At 33.4% G+C, this 14,488-nt stretch overlaps 1 protein-coding gene across 1 annotated transcript in view; it reads left to right on the top strand.

Annotated features, from left to right (window-relative positions):
* LOC119839803 (COUP transcription factor 2) overlaps nucleotides 1–14,488 on the top strand; it is an 81,224-nt gene that overhangs the window by 35,684 nt on the left and 31,052 nt on the right. The window lies entirely within an intron of this gene.

Below are 14,488 nucleotides of genomic sequence, written 5' to 3'. Positions count from 1 at the left end.
CGCGGAAGCTAGTAGAGTACCGCAGCCTCCGGCGCCTCCGCCACCGTCAGCAGCTTCCTCTGGGTATTACTCAACATTGGATACTTCACTCGGCGTCAACTCCTCTCTATCGTACGGCAGTTTCTTATCTCCGTCAAGATTACCTCCTAACTATACGAGTAGCCCTCGAGCGCCCGAACCAAGCTCGTCCTTCAAAGTTTGGGACAGTGGGAAGATGTACAAAAGCGATCAGGGGGGTTGACGTCGAGCGAAGCATACTTGGGATGCATTTCAGGTGTCGGGTGATGAATGCTTTGTCACTTGGCATTGGGACAACGGTTTTATCGTGTTATAAGTTTGCGATGCGTTGCGTATAATATGATGTAGGAGGCCATTTGTATGTGGATAATAACTCACGCTCCTCGAGCGGGCTGCATGGGGAGACGGCGACTTATTGTTCTCGAATATTCGATTTTGTGATTTGTAAAATTCCAAATTAATACCAAATTTACGTTTATTGTTAGACGGTCGTATAACTACCGTTTTAGTTAAGTTATTTATTTCATGTATATAGTTTAATTTATTTATTTATTAAAACACGCGCGAAGTTTTTTAAATCGATTCACCTTGTTTTATTTGAGTTTTAAAATCCCTTTTTTCATAGATATAATTTATATAAACTATTAGTATTAACAATGTTAAGACTATAATATTGAGTTATGAATTGCGATACAAGGCGTGTCTTTGAATAGTTGTAGTAGTTATCTTACCTTCACTTGAATATACAAATGGATACTGGATTTCGGTCTCACGGTGAATGTATGATCTAGGCTAGAATATTAATTTCAATCCTTTATACTTTACATAATTTACATACATTTACAATTCTTTGAAGTTAATGAGGTGAATGTAGAAATTACCTCGACACTAAGCACAATTTATTAAGAATCTTTACGGAACATGAGTAGATACTTCGCGTACAATTTATTCTATGTTATAAAAAAAAATATGTATGAACAAACTACACACTCAAATCTAAATTTTATGACGTGATAAATTGTATGCATTCTCGTGCAATAAATAAAATTCAGTTAATAAATATTGTAAACGCTGCTAAAAAATAATCGAAGCAAATAAAGCTCTTAGCTTGGGACATTCACTATAAAAGGAGCGGTACATCAACCATGCAAGCCAGACCCTTGACGCTTCCAATTTTAATGCAATAGCACACATCTTGTACGCCGGGCGGGGCTCAGGTTATATTGGTCGCTATCTGCCTAAGGGTACTATGAATATGCAATAGTAATAAATGTAGTTTTATCCGACTGGTAACTTTCTCCTCGGCTAGCGTACATGGATCGATTACTGTGTTAGGCATTTAACGGGAATTATATGCAGTGCTTGTAGTATATCGTATAGAGATTCGTACATTCGGATTTTGTGTAATTACTTGATAAGTCTAAGATATTAATTATATAAAAGAAGGATATGAGTATTGCTTTATATCTATTATGGTAGCTTATATATGGGTGACTTTTCTTATAGTTATAGGCCTATTGAGAAATATATAAAACATATAAAATATTACACGGTTTATATGCCTAATTTATGCTTGACAATAGAACCAATCCTATAGCTTTTAAAAATACATTCACACGTCTCTGTAATACCAAATACAATTTATATTGCTTAACAATTTTATTTATCCAAAACAATTGATTGTACATCTATCTTTTGAAACATAATTGAATCTTAACACCATATTGACAACATCAATTACTCACACACATTTACGCTATAGATAACTAAAACAAAAGACTCACGAAAACACTTTTTACCACGTGTCAAAGTCGAAGCTCGGCTTATTGCGTCAGGACAGAGCTTTCAATAGAGTTGGATAGCGCTTCGTCACGACCGTTTGATTGTGCCGTATCAGTTTACAATTATACCGCATTTTCGTATGTTGCTGGAACGTTAAGGGCTATTACAGTTGTTTAGGTGAGTTATCCGCAGATTGAAAAAAAAATTGTACTTTAGGAATGATTGTTATAAATAGAATCGGTCGGTATTTTTACTTTTTATTAATATCTTGAGGGATTTGCGATAAACTGTCGAAAGAAATACAAACGCAAATTTTGAAGTAACTGTGTTCGTACTTTCTAGCACATAGACATCCTCATGGACCATCGTATAAAAATCATTGCAATTCTCATATAAATTAAGGCTCGTTCATCCCTTTCCATCCCTGCAGACGGTTAACCGGAGCGAGCGAGACACACGTGTCTCTAACGGTACCGCGTCGTGACCGTGCGCCCGCGGTCGCGGTCACGATTTTGAAAAAGTGTCGGGACGCTCTTACGTCCCTTGCATTATGTACATTTGGAACAATTCTCGATCGGATTTACGATAATATGCTCTATTCAAATTTCCCGCGAATTTTGTTCCGCGAGTTTAAAATTAGAAATGGAATGCGCAATTTAAATGACGTTTGGCTTAATTTTTTTTACTCACTTCTGAAAAAGCGTTCTTAATTTAAGTGTGCAAAATGTGCAAAGATTTAGGTCGAGTTTTATGACATTTAATCACTACATCAAAAACTATAGGCTGTTATATATTTTTAATGTAGTGATCATCCCTATAATTAAAATAATTATGCCAGAATTATTGACATAGTAACTATACTATTGTTACAATTGATAGACTAAACTTTTCATCCGCCTCTACTCGCAATTACGTCCTATTGTACGTACATTACTTGCAATTTTGGCAAAACGGACAAATAGTCATCAGATTTGATCAAAGCATAGAATGTATCATAATTTCACCTACTTCACACCACTTTATATCTGTCTTGAGCAGTTTTACTGAGTCGTTTTATCTGACGCCTTAATTATTATTGCTGTACTATTTAAAAGATACCGGTGTTCTGTCATTAAAAGTTATAATTTGTAGGTACAAAGATTTAATCTTTTACAATGTTAAATCACATTCAGCTTGTAAGGTGATGAACACGACACACGTAGTGACCAACAAAAAAATACCATATAATTTGGCGCGCAAACCATAGATAATACAGAATAAATGACAGATAACTAACGTTACACAATACAGAATCGCGTTACCAAAAAACATTCTTTTGCAAAAAAAAAAAAAATAGTATAATGCTTAAAATCGGTCTGCGGTCAAGATGCATGATGACTATGTAATTCTGTCTGATTGAAACGTCCGTTACACTCCACCTTTATTATTTACAAATAGAATTTCGTTGAGAAATCGATTCCACATTGTACACTTGATTATTTGCAATTTTACGGTTTCCCGCTCAAATTTTGCAAGGACTTCGCGTTGAGATGATAAATGGATGTAAAATACTTTTTTTTTAATAATAAATTTTTGGTAGTTATTTGCGAGTTTTCAGGGGAAATATCTGTGTATTTTTTCGATATAGCAATATCAATGACCATATTTTACTCAATGTATAGAATAAACAATGTTTTTATGTGTAAACTCCAAGCCGTATAGATTCTTTTTGTACAAAAAGTGGATTGACACCAAAACAAACCAAATATTCGCAATAAACAACACAGATGCGTAACAAATCCCCTTTGAGGTCACACTGTGACATGATATTAATAAAAAAAACACAAATTGAAACAAACCACCCTCGTTAGCACGTGTCAAATGGAACAATTCGCAGAAATATAATCTTTATTGCGAACACCTTAAGATGATATTTGCATACTAAATACAATGAAGTGGACATCACATTTGTTGTTATTACGGTAATGAGGAATTTTTACTTTATTAGAGTGGGTTAGGATTCAATTTTGTTTGTGCGTCTAACCCTAAATGGTTGTGTTAATCAGGACATCAAGAGGGTTAGTTGTGTGTAGCCGCGTTCGTCTGTGCTTATCAGATAACATCAAAGGGGTTAAGAATTGTTTTATTCCTAGAGATTAGAAGGCCCATAACCACCGACTTGAAAAAAAAAGTAACCTTATAAATAAAAAATATATATAGCAAATTATGTGCTATACATATTATTCGTCCGACCGATTGTCATTTTTCTGCATGGTCTTGGGCTACTTCTTACATTAAATAAATATTTAAGTTATGAATTATCATACATTTACATAGCTTACATGGTACATAATTGGAATGTTCTGTATTTGTATATGTAATCTACACGAATATTATAAAGAGGAAATTTTTGTATGTTTGTAACGTTTTGACACTGCATTGATTTCAAAAATTCTTTCACTATCAGAAGCTGCAACTTTACTCAATGACATAGGCTATATTATATGTACCACGGGTGAAGCCGAAGTAAACAGCTAGTTGCTTATAAATATAAAGTTTATTAAGAAAATAAGATAGCGATCTGCTTTGTTAAGGTCTATGGGAGAGCTTTGTCGTGATTAACCTTTATGGTACTGACCTATGTCGGATTGTTCATTATAGGTAATTTCATTTAATTAATTATAGTATAGCATTATTGATATCAAAATAGTATTTATTTGTTTGGATGTTTGGCCGTCACGCTGTTACTTCTAAACGGATTTTGATTAAATTTGGTATACAAACAGGTTATGAGCAGACTTGAGTGATAGGATACTTTTTATCCCGATTAAATGCTCCCTTGGGATAAAACAGAAATCTTGATATCCGGGCGGAGCCGAGACGAGCGTCTAATACATTATAATTTTATAGTGTCGCAAAATATTTTGGACGCTGTATGTTTATGAACGAATGTGAAATATTGCTCTCAATAATAATAAAAAAGTCCAGTTTGTACGTATTAAATAAATACCACAGAATTACAAAGGATCACGTTATTACGCAATAAAGTATATTCAAAAACAAAACACAGTATTATTTTATAAGTAGTAAATAAATAAAGCGTCTCACATTACACCAACGATTTTAAGGGAAACCCTTTATAAATTTTATATGAAGTTGTATTCAATTCGATGCAGCGAGCAAGCGTAAAATATTATATTGTACGTATTATTGGGTATTGTTTCTGCGAGGTTGTTTTCATAGCGTATAATAATATGAAAAGACGATATAATATCACGTGTGAGGACTTATTCAAAACTTTTGCGAAGTCTCCTAGTCTCCTTGATTCTCTCACAATACATCGTTATGTAATGTATTTATGTTGTTTATAGCAATTTAGTATTATCACGTCGCTTCAAAACTTATCAACAAAGTTTTATTTAACTTTGTTAACATACCTGTCTCAAATAAAAAACACACTTAAAAGTTCTGCACGACGAAACCATCTAAAAACTATAAAAACTCCTTCATTAAATTCCTATAGGTATCACTATTACATCGTTATTCGAATTTCAAACATAATGGTCAACACTAATTAAAAAAAAAAGAATAACCATTCACACAATCTCAATTCTAAACATTTTCATTAACGGAAATTTAAAAAACGAACATTTGTTTTCGAACGTATCTCATCGGCGAACGTCACGTGGTTGTCAATCTCAGCCCGCATCGCAAAAAGCGGGGTCGATCGGACCGCACAATGGAGGGTTGCGGTCACAGATGTTGTTTATAGGCGTCGCGACTCGCTTCCTAATCTTTAACCCTCTGCACCCCATTCATCTGGTGGTATGTAAAACCACCTATGTCACTTAGTTGTTTATGGTTTAAAGCTTGTAGGAATGCAGTATATATTAGTAGGTTTTCGTTTTTTTATTCTTACATATTGGTCAGTTTTTATAATTAAAATAACCATTATTAAAATTGGGTGGAATATGTATATAATACTTTGTTTTTAGTTAGTAGTTAAATGTATAGATTGTAAAATCGATGAATAATACAAACAAATTTAATTTCTTTATTGTCATAGATGAATGGTGAATCATAGCGATTTTATATAGTTGTAATATGATGACAATTCCAATTTTAGCTATGATGATACAAAAGAAAAATGTCAAAATAATAATCAAACGATTGTTTATCTTTGATTCATTTAAATGATTTTACATAATGGGTTTATCTATCATTCAATACGTCAAAGGCTGATCCGATCACATTCCTCTGTAAATATTTATGCAACTAGATGATAAAAGAGAAATTTATTGCCTTCGGTTATTCCAATATAAAAAAATCTACAAGATAAATTAGAAGACATTTCAAACAAGTGGCATTTAGTACCTAATTGGTTTATGATATTCAGTTTGAAGTGATTTTGAATAATAAAACTGGCGCCGTGTCTAGCGTGTCATGGCGTCTATTTTTTATGTTTCCTATAAGAGTTATTGCTTTTTACATTCATATTAAATAATATAGCTTAGTGAAAGAACAATATGAGAAAGACAACGTGCGTTTTCTCACGAGACCATTTTTTTTCTTCACTTCAATATTAAGGTGTTACACAGCTTATAAATCCACAAACCAACTGATAAACAACCAATCACCATTACCAAATATAACTCCAACTAAAAAAAAACATAAAAAAATTAATTAATAAATGTTACTTAGCAAGTGTTCAACTCCAGCGGCACAGTGGTATGCAAATAACGCAAGCGGTGTAACTTTTTGCCTGTTTGTTGAGACCAAACGTACGGATGGACAGAACTAATTCAATTATTAGACTAGACTAGAATAGAATAGCTTTATTTAGGACGTAATTAGACCATTTTTTAGTTTTTTTTGCTGTGTGTTACTGCGAAATGTTAACAGTATATTTGAATTTTTTATATAAAGATTTGATTTTTAGTGCATTTTATATTGTTTATCGCGATTATCAGGATAAATTTGAATTGATAATATCTTTTAGTATCCTAATAATATTATAAACGCGAAAGTTTGTAAGTAGGGTGGGATGTTTGTTATTCTTTCACGCGAAAAGCTTATCGTAACTGATGAATTGTCTAGAGATAGATTATAGTCTGGATTAGCACAGGTTACTTTTCAACCGGGTACTATGCGAGTGACGCCGCAGGTTACAATTAAATACAAACTTTTCGAAGTCCACACCATTAAAGTGTACAATATATTTTACCTGTTTCATATAAACATACTAAGTAATAAGTCTCTAATCGCATAGTATTTCTAACTCGACGTATACCGCACAATGTCTGTCCCATCCAAAGCTAAGGAAGGTGGCTATTCTGTTCGCGCCAAGTCGCTGACACTGGTGACAGGCGCGGGGCCTATTCTTGTGTCCGAAGTTCGTGCGATAAGGCCACAATAGCCTGAAGTTTGTTAATGTGGGATCCGTCAGTGCATTTGACGATGATCGTCCGATGTTTTGTGTTGATAGATGTAACTGCATTATATGGAACGTTACGTGTATATAGAGTATTTATGTGTGGATATAGCAGTGGTGGCTCAGTGGTGAGAACCTCGGACTTCAAAATCGATAAGTGGGGTTCGAGACCGGGCGAGCGTGCAGGAAATAAATTGATATTTCAATTTATCTGCACATGTGGATAACATCACCATTGTTTAAAACGCTGAAGGAAAACATCGTAAGGAAACCGGCATGTCCAAGAATCAAAAGTTCGACGACATGTGACATCTGCCAACCCGCACTTGGCCAGCGTGGATGTGTTATATCGTATGAATTTGTTGTTGTAGCTATTGAAAAATAAGGTTTTGAATGTTCTGGAAATAATATTATGACAAAGCAACCGAAATGGCTGATGTAGGATTTGATTAATTTATTGTAAACATAGATGTGGAAGTATGACAAGTTTTACATATTTCCATTACTTTTATCTTGAAATCTACCTTGAATTAAATACAGGATCTTTATCGTAATATCGTTATTAATTACATAAATTAAAGTACTACGTAATATAGCGATATACATATTAAATTCATTCAGTAAAAATCCCTTATATCCAGAAAAAAATTATTTTCGGGCCGTTTGTGCGGTCCGTTGTTAGTGGTTTCTTTTTGTATTGTAGGTACCTAATGTTATGGTCTAGTATTAAAATAAAATTAATAAACTATGACGCGATTGCCTTCAAAGAAATATTGTTTCAAACTAGGTTATCCAACATTCCGTAATGTTGGTATCTAAAATTCCTCAACATTTAGATGATTATCATAAATAGAAGAGCGATAGGTGACACTTAAAATGGATAACGACCGTGTTGACAGCCCCCCATTGCGGTTCTATTATCTCATACATGAAATGTTACGATTAATGGAATATACAGAACAAATTTAGCATTAAAACGCCGCGGAAAATTAAATTTATCGTTGTTATGAAATTACAGGCTTCAGTCAAATTAGTATCAGTATGAATCTGGCGGCAGTCACTGCATAAACATAATTACGATTATATTAACTTACTATATATACCCGGCTTTTCGTGCGGCATTTATATAGCCGTGGTTCGCAACTATCACGTATCTAACCAATGGTGAAAGAATTATTGAAAACGATCCAGTTGTTCCTGAGCTCAGTACGCGACAAAACAAACTCACAAGCTTTATATTATTAGTAATAGATTATATTTAAAAAAGTTATATAATGAAATGCATTAATAGTTACAATGTTTATTTATGGTTGGTTTTTTGAATATTCACAATGTGTGCTTTTATATATTACTAGCTTTTGTAGTTTAAAAGATGTTACTATACATAATATTAACCTTCACCTCTTGAATCACTCTATCTCTTAAAGAAAAATCCCATCAAAATCTGTTGCGTAGTTTTAAAGATTTAAGTATACATAGGTCCATAGGGACAGAGAAAGCGTCATTGTTTTATACTATGTAATGATTTATTATACCTTAGACCTGAATACACAACCTTCGAGAGCTTCGATGTCTTAAAATTTCACAGATCCCTGATAATATGTTTACATATTATTGTAATCGATAAATTAATTATTGTTATTTAAGAAAAGGACCCAGAAACACGGCGATAGCTTCTCCATTTACGCGCGTACGTCGCCATCAACAATATTTAACCAAACATAGTGTACGTTAGTCTAAAACGGCCAACATAAATTGACCCCTGCTACGATTATTACGTCCTTCTAATATAACACTCGTTTGCGGGTTCAGGGATCAAATTATCGTGGTTAATTATTGCACACGTAAGCGCAATTGTTTATTGTTTGTTAAGGTCGGAGTTGTAATGCTGACCCCTGGGTTTGTTTTAAACTATTATGCTAATGAAATGATATTAACAAATCAGCTGAAAAGGTATTATAAGTGATAAGGTGATTGTTTTGATTGGAAATTTATTATTATATAAGATGCAAATAAATATACGTCTACTAGTATAAAGGGTAAAATATATATCTGTTTGGAAATTAAATATAGGCCCATATCCCTTTCCTTACCCTTCCCAGTCCTCTCCTTTATTCCTATCGCCAATCCTTTCTTAATCCCTTCCCAATAAGTCGGCAATCCATTTGTAAAGGCGTAAGGTCTGCAATGGGCCTTATGCCTCTCCAAATGTTCATGGGCGGTGGTAGCGCTTACCATCAGGCGTCCCACCAGCTCTATTGCCGACTGTAACATAAAAAAAAAATAGCTATTCAATACTTGAATTATACTTAAATTAGTTTATTAAACTTCTTTGATTCATTATCTTAAATGCAATTACATCAATTGAATACAAAAAAGGTTTTATCATTTATAATAAAGCATTTAATTGCTATAATCCAAAAAGTTGTCCTCACTCAATTGAGATACTATTTAGAACAGATTTCTCGAAAATTCAATAAGAAATGAATATGCAGACGATTTAATTTCTTGATTATTAATAAACGGCCATTCACCACGATGACCGTAAAGTAGATAGTTAGATAGCGAACCGCAAACTTGTGAACAAGAAATCGCACAAATCAAGAAGATATTTCATCTATGGTCGGGTCACAATAACATTAGAATATTGTATCTGATAGGGTAAGGAACGTTAAGGTGCGTGAACATTGTACTACTTTTAATTACCATTATGTAGACAGATTTTTTATCTGTGAGTAAATTTATTAACATTATTGTGTTGTGTCAACTTTGATTCATAGAAAAATCAAAACAGTTTATTTTTATTTACATATTGATACAAATTGGATACATTTTTACTAAGCCAAACAAACAAAATTTACAAATGCATTTAAAAACGCATGTGCTTTTGCTAATTCCGTTTTTTCGAACAACAAATTGAAGCCGAAATTTTTAATTTTGGAATTCTATTAAATTTTGAAATCTGTTATTCGAATAAGCGTAGAGATAAAAAAATATACAAATTCGTACATCGATACACAACGCCGTCTTATCTGTAAAGCGATACGGAAGGGATAGGTAAGGGGTTGCCACAAATTAAGCCTAATGGTTATCGGGATGTTAGACGTTAACCCCACTGTGGGATGAATTTTAATGTGCACACTTAGTTTGTAATGACAGAATATGAGGCGTAGGGTCTTTGGATTGAGGGAATCCTTACCTTGATAACCACTGAAATCGATTTGTGTCGTTTCACAACTTCAATATGTTTCGTGTTGTTTTTTATTGAAGAAGGATGTAAAGTTGAATAATAGTTTGCCAAATATTTAAACATATTTTTGTTTTCTTCGCTTCTACATCAGCCCAGGTTAAATTCTGAATATGTGTAGTTTCTAAAATGCATTTCAATAAACATTATTTATGGATTAAACTTCACCTAGGTATAAATAAAATAAATTCTTAAAGAATTAAAAACTTTAACCATACATCCAACTTCGCAAAAGGAATCCCTAGTAACGCGTTTATACCGCAAACCGTATAATATTAATTCAAACGAACAAAAAATAAAATCCAACAATTTGTATCAGGAGATAGTGTGGTCGTGACAAATGGAATATCGATAAACTAATATCGATACACGAAGCGATCGATAAACGTGAATCGATGGATTAGATCGATATCTCGGCTTCTGAATGTGACTTATAACTACGGGGTCGGAGGCAGTAATTTGTTAGGACTATTACGTTTCTAGTTGATAGTGATGCGACTCGTCGATAATGCCAGACGTTGAAAGTCGATAATTCTTAAAGTGACATGTAGTTAGGGTCAATAAATATGTGAGTTTCATGTAACATACAGCTCGTTAAAAAAGCAATTGAAGACATAATAGTGTTTTATTATGGCGCCTTTTGAAACAACGCAACAAAGAGACTAATAAAATATTGTATTTATTCGTTTACAACAGAGTTCTCTAAAACTCGTAATTTATCAAAACCATCAATTTAAAGATATCTTAATTAAGAATATGTTTATATCAACAAGTTTGTTCTTAACCGATATAAATTCTATATAAATCTACAAATTAAAATTAGTTAATAATAAAAGGAGGGTCGTAAGAAACTGCTTGCTGGTGATAAGGAAGTAATTTGAATAATTATTGCTGAGTAAGACGTCGCAAGATGAATGTGGCTGCTCCCTTGAAATATAACCGTGGAAAACATAAATATCCTATAATTAAAGAAAAACATGTTATTCATATGTATACAGATTTGAAGTTTCGGGGTTTATCCACTATTTCAATAATTCTTTGTTTAAAAAAGCAATTTAATTATCGTTAATGAAGCTCTACGCTTAAGAAGCTTTATTCAGTATTTGAAATGAAAACGTAAAAGAATTGTGTTTTAAATATATTTATAGACGCTCGTATCGGCTCCGCTCGGATATCAAGTTTCTGTTTTATCCCAAGCGAACATTTAATCGGGATAAAAAGTATCCTGTCATCCAAGTCAGCTCATACCCTGTCTGTATACCATATTTCATTTGGTTATGTAGTTTCAGCGTGATTGAAGGACAAACGTCCAAACAAAAAAACTTTCACATTTATAATACTACTAGCTGCGCCCCGCGGTTTCACCCGCGTAAGTCCGTATCCCGTAGGAATATCGGGATAAAAAGTTGCCTATATGTCCAGTTGTCCAGTTGTCTACGTACCAAATTTCATTGCAATCGGTTCAATAGTTTTTGTGTGAAAGAGCAACAAACACACACACATCCTCACAAACTTTCTCATTTATAATATTAGTAGGATTAGTAGTATATGTAGGACTTGTAGGATTAGTGCGATATTAGTGGGATTTACCAACAAAGCAAAAATGTGCGTCGATCATTTGCATTCTCCTTTACGAGTACACAACTTAAGTTAACTTAAAACATTTACTTGATACAACCAAACATTTCTGTACATCACACAATAACAAACAAACGATCCGATTCGTGTATCGAGATATAAAATCGATTCTAGCTATTGTTCTGGCCAATCGATTTATATGGCTCGATGCAAGATTAATAACGCGTGGAGTCCTGGATGCTATATCAAGAGTTCTATTTCCTAGATTCAGATAAAATCGTTTGGAATGTTTCAGCGCTGGATCTTTATCGATACTAAAATTTCGTGTTTTAGTCCGGTCGAAGCACGAATCGATTTTATAAATTTTAGAGAAAACGTTACGATTGTTGATATAAATAGATTTCTATATGATTTAATTTTTTGGCAAAAGATTCCTTTTTATTATATGAATGTAGTGTTTCTGTTTGTTGAAGTTTTGAAAAGCAAAGATGATGAAAATAAAAAGGTGTTTACAGTTTTTTTTTTCGGTAAGCAAAAGGGAAAAAATATCGAACACTAGCTACGCCCCACGGTTTCACCCACGTAAGCGTGTCCCGTAGGAATATCGAGATAAAAAGTTGCCTATATGTTATTCCAGTTGTCCAGCTATCTACGTACGAAATTTCATTGCAATCGCTTCAGTAGTTTTTGCGTGAAAGAGCAACAAACACACACACATCCCTACAAACTTTCGCATTTATAATATTAGTAGGATAGGATTAGTAGAATTCATGTACTGTTTATGTCATAGAATTGTCAAGATTCTCAATAACGAAATCAAAAAACATTAAAACGCACACAAACAAAACGCACACTAAAACAAAACAAACACTAAAACAAGACGCACACAAAAACAAAACGCACACTAAAACAAGACGCACACAAAAACAAAACGCACACTAAAACAAGACGCACACTACCATCGGGCCGTAAAAAGCGCTGTTATGCGCTGTCAGTGCAACGTTGACAGGTGTTAAATCGGAAGAGGCGCACGCGCAATTAGCCGAGTCACGGTTATTAAGTAAGAGCCTTTGTGATCCCACTGATATGGATTACGGATTATCAGCTATGAAGCGATATTGTACCCACTTTCCTTTACTAAATATGGATCTTTCATTGTTCTTTATATTGAAATCTTTTAACTATCTAATCTCGAATATACCACAAATATCATATTATATTTTATGTTATTATATTATGCAATATTGATAGCTATTTTATAAATGTGATATGGTTGTGTTTGGGAGATCGCAAATTCGGATAAAAACTGTGAAAAATAGATTCTTATAAAATACATTATATTTTAGCATAATATAAAATTATTAAAAGCGATTCAACATTTAAGCCTTAGATAGCCTTGTTTTATAAGTAAAATTACCTGAAACAATAAGATAAGATAAGGAAAACATTAAATTACCTAAAAAAATCTACTTTATAAACGAAAGCTCTTGAATACTAGGTTCACGATTAATATTAAAATACTTTTAAAGTAAAACTTATTGGTTGCATAATAATAAATATCTAGACATTAAACACAGCATTACAATATGCATTTACTTATAGATAAATAAAACTGCACATTAACAAAGCAATTACAGATTTAACAAAACCGTTGATTATATTGCTATACTTCTTGCTTAATCATAACAAATTACATGTAAAATTATTTATGGCGATATAAAATTATCTATCGTTTCTTGAACCAGTCTCAGTTACGATCAATTACCGGTTAATAAATACTGCACATGACCACAATTCAAAAGATTGTCAAGACTGGTCGATAAAACTAGAAACGATATTAGTGTTTCCTAAAAGTAGAATGAACGTCTAGGTTTGCGCAAATCGATTGTTCAAGCAAGCTTGCCATGCCAGCGGTAACGTGTGTAACATAACGTAGCGGAAGGTTTTATTGGGTATTATTGGCCTTTAGTTTAGCCCTTTCGCTAACGGTTCCTGCGTGGCGTACATCAAGCGACTAACATGGGACATCTATTCACACTGATTCACTGTAAATCAATGTCTTCCGTATAAGTATTTACAACGAGAAGGCATGAATGCACTCGCTAGCAGCTCTGTTGGTTTTGGGACTAACCGTGCACTGTGTTTATGGTAATGCGCCTGGGATATCTAGTGAGAAATCTGGTATTCACCGTTTAATTGTGCCTGCATTAGATATGTTCAATAACCGCGCTTTCTATATGGTGATTATTTTATTAGGTTAGGTAAACTGTTAAATTGAACTACAAGACAATATACTAGCAAATTCTGTTTCTAAAATCATCACGTTGCTGATTAAAAACTTTTGTAGCCACTACAAGCTGTTGTATGAAAAGCCAAAAAACTCATTTTTAACAGTAAATCATCTAAGTATAACCTAACGATTATAGCGTTCTCTCGTTTGTCTTAAAAGGAAA

This window comes from Zerene cesonia, chromosome 4 (assembly GCF_012273895.1).
Source record: "Zerene cesonia ecotype Mississippi chromosome 4, Zerene_cesonia_1.1, whole genome shotgun sequence".
Classification (NCBI taxonomy): domain Eukaryota; kingdom Metazoa; phylum Arthropoda; class Insecta; order Lepidoptera; family Pieridae; genus Zerene; species Zerene cesonia.
The sequence above is the reverse complement of the archived record's forward strand: the minus strand, read 5'-3'. Positions and strand labels throughout refer to the sequence as shown.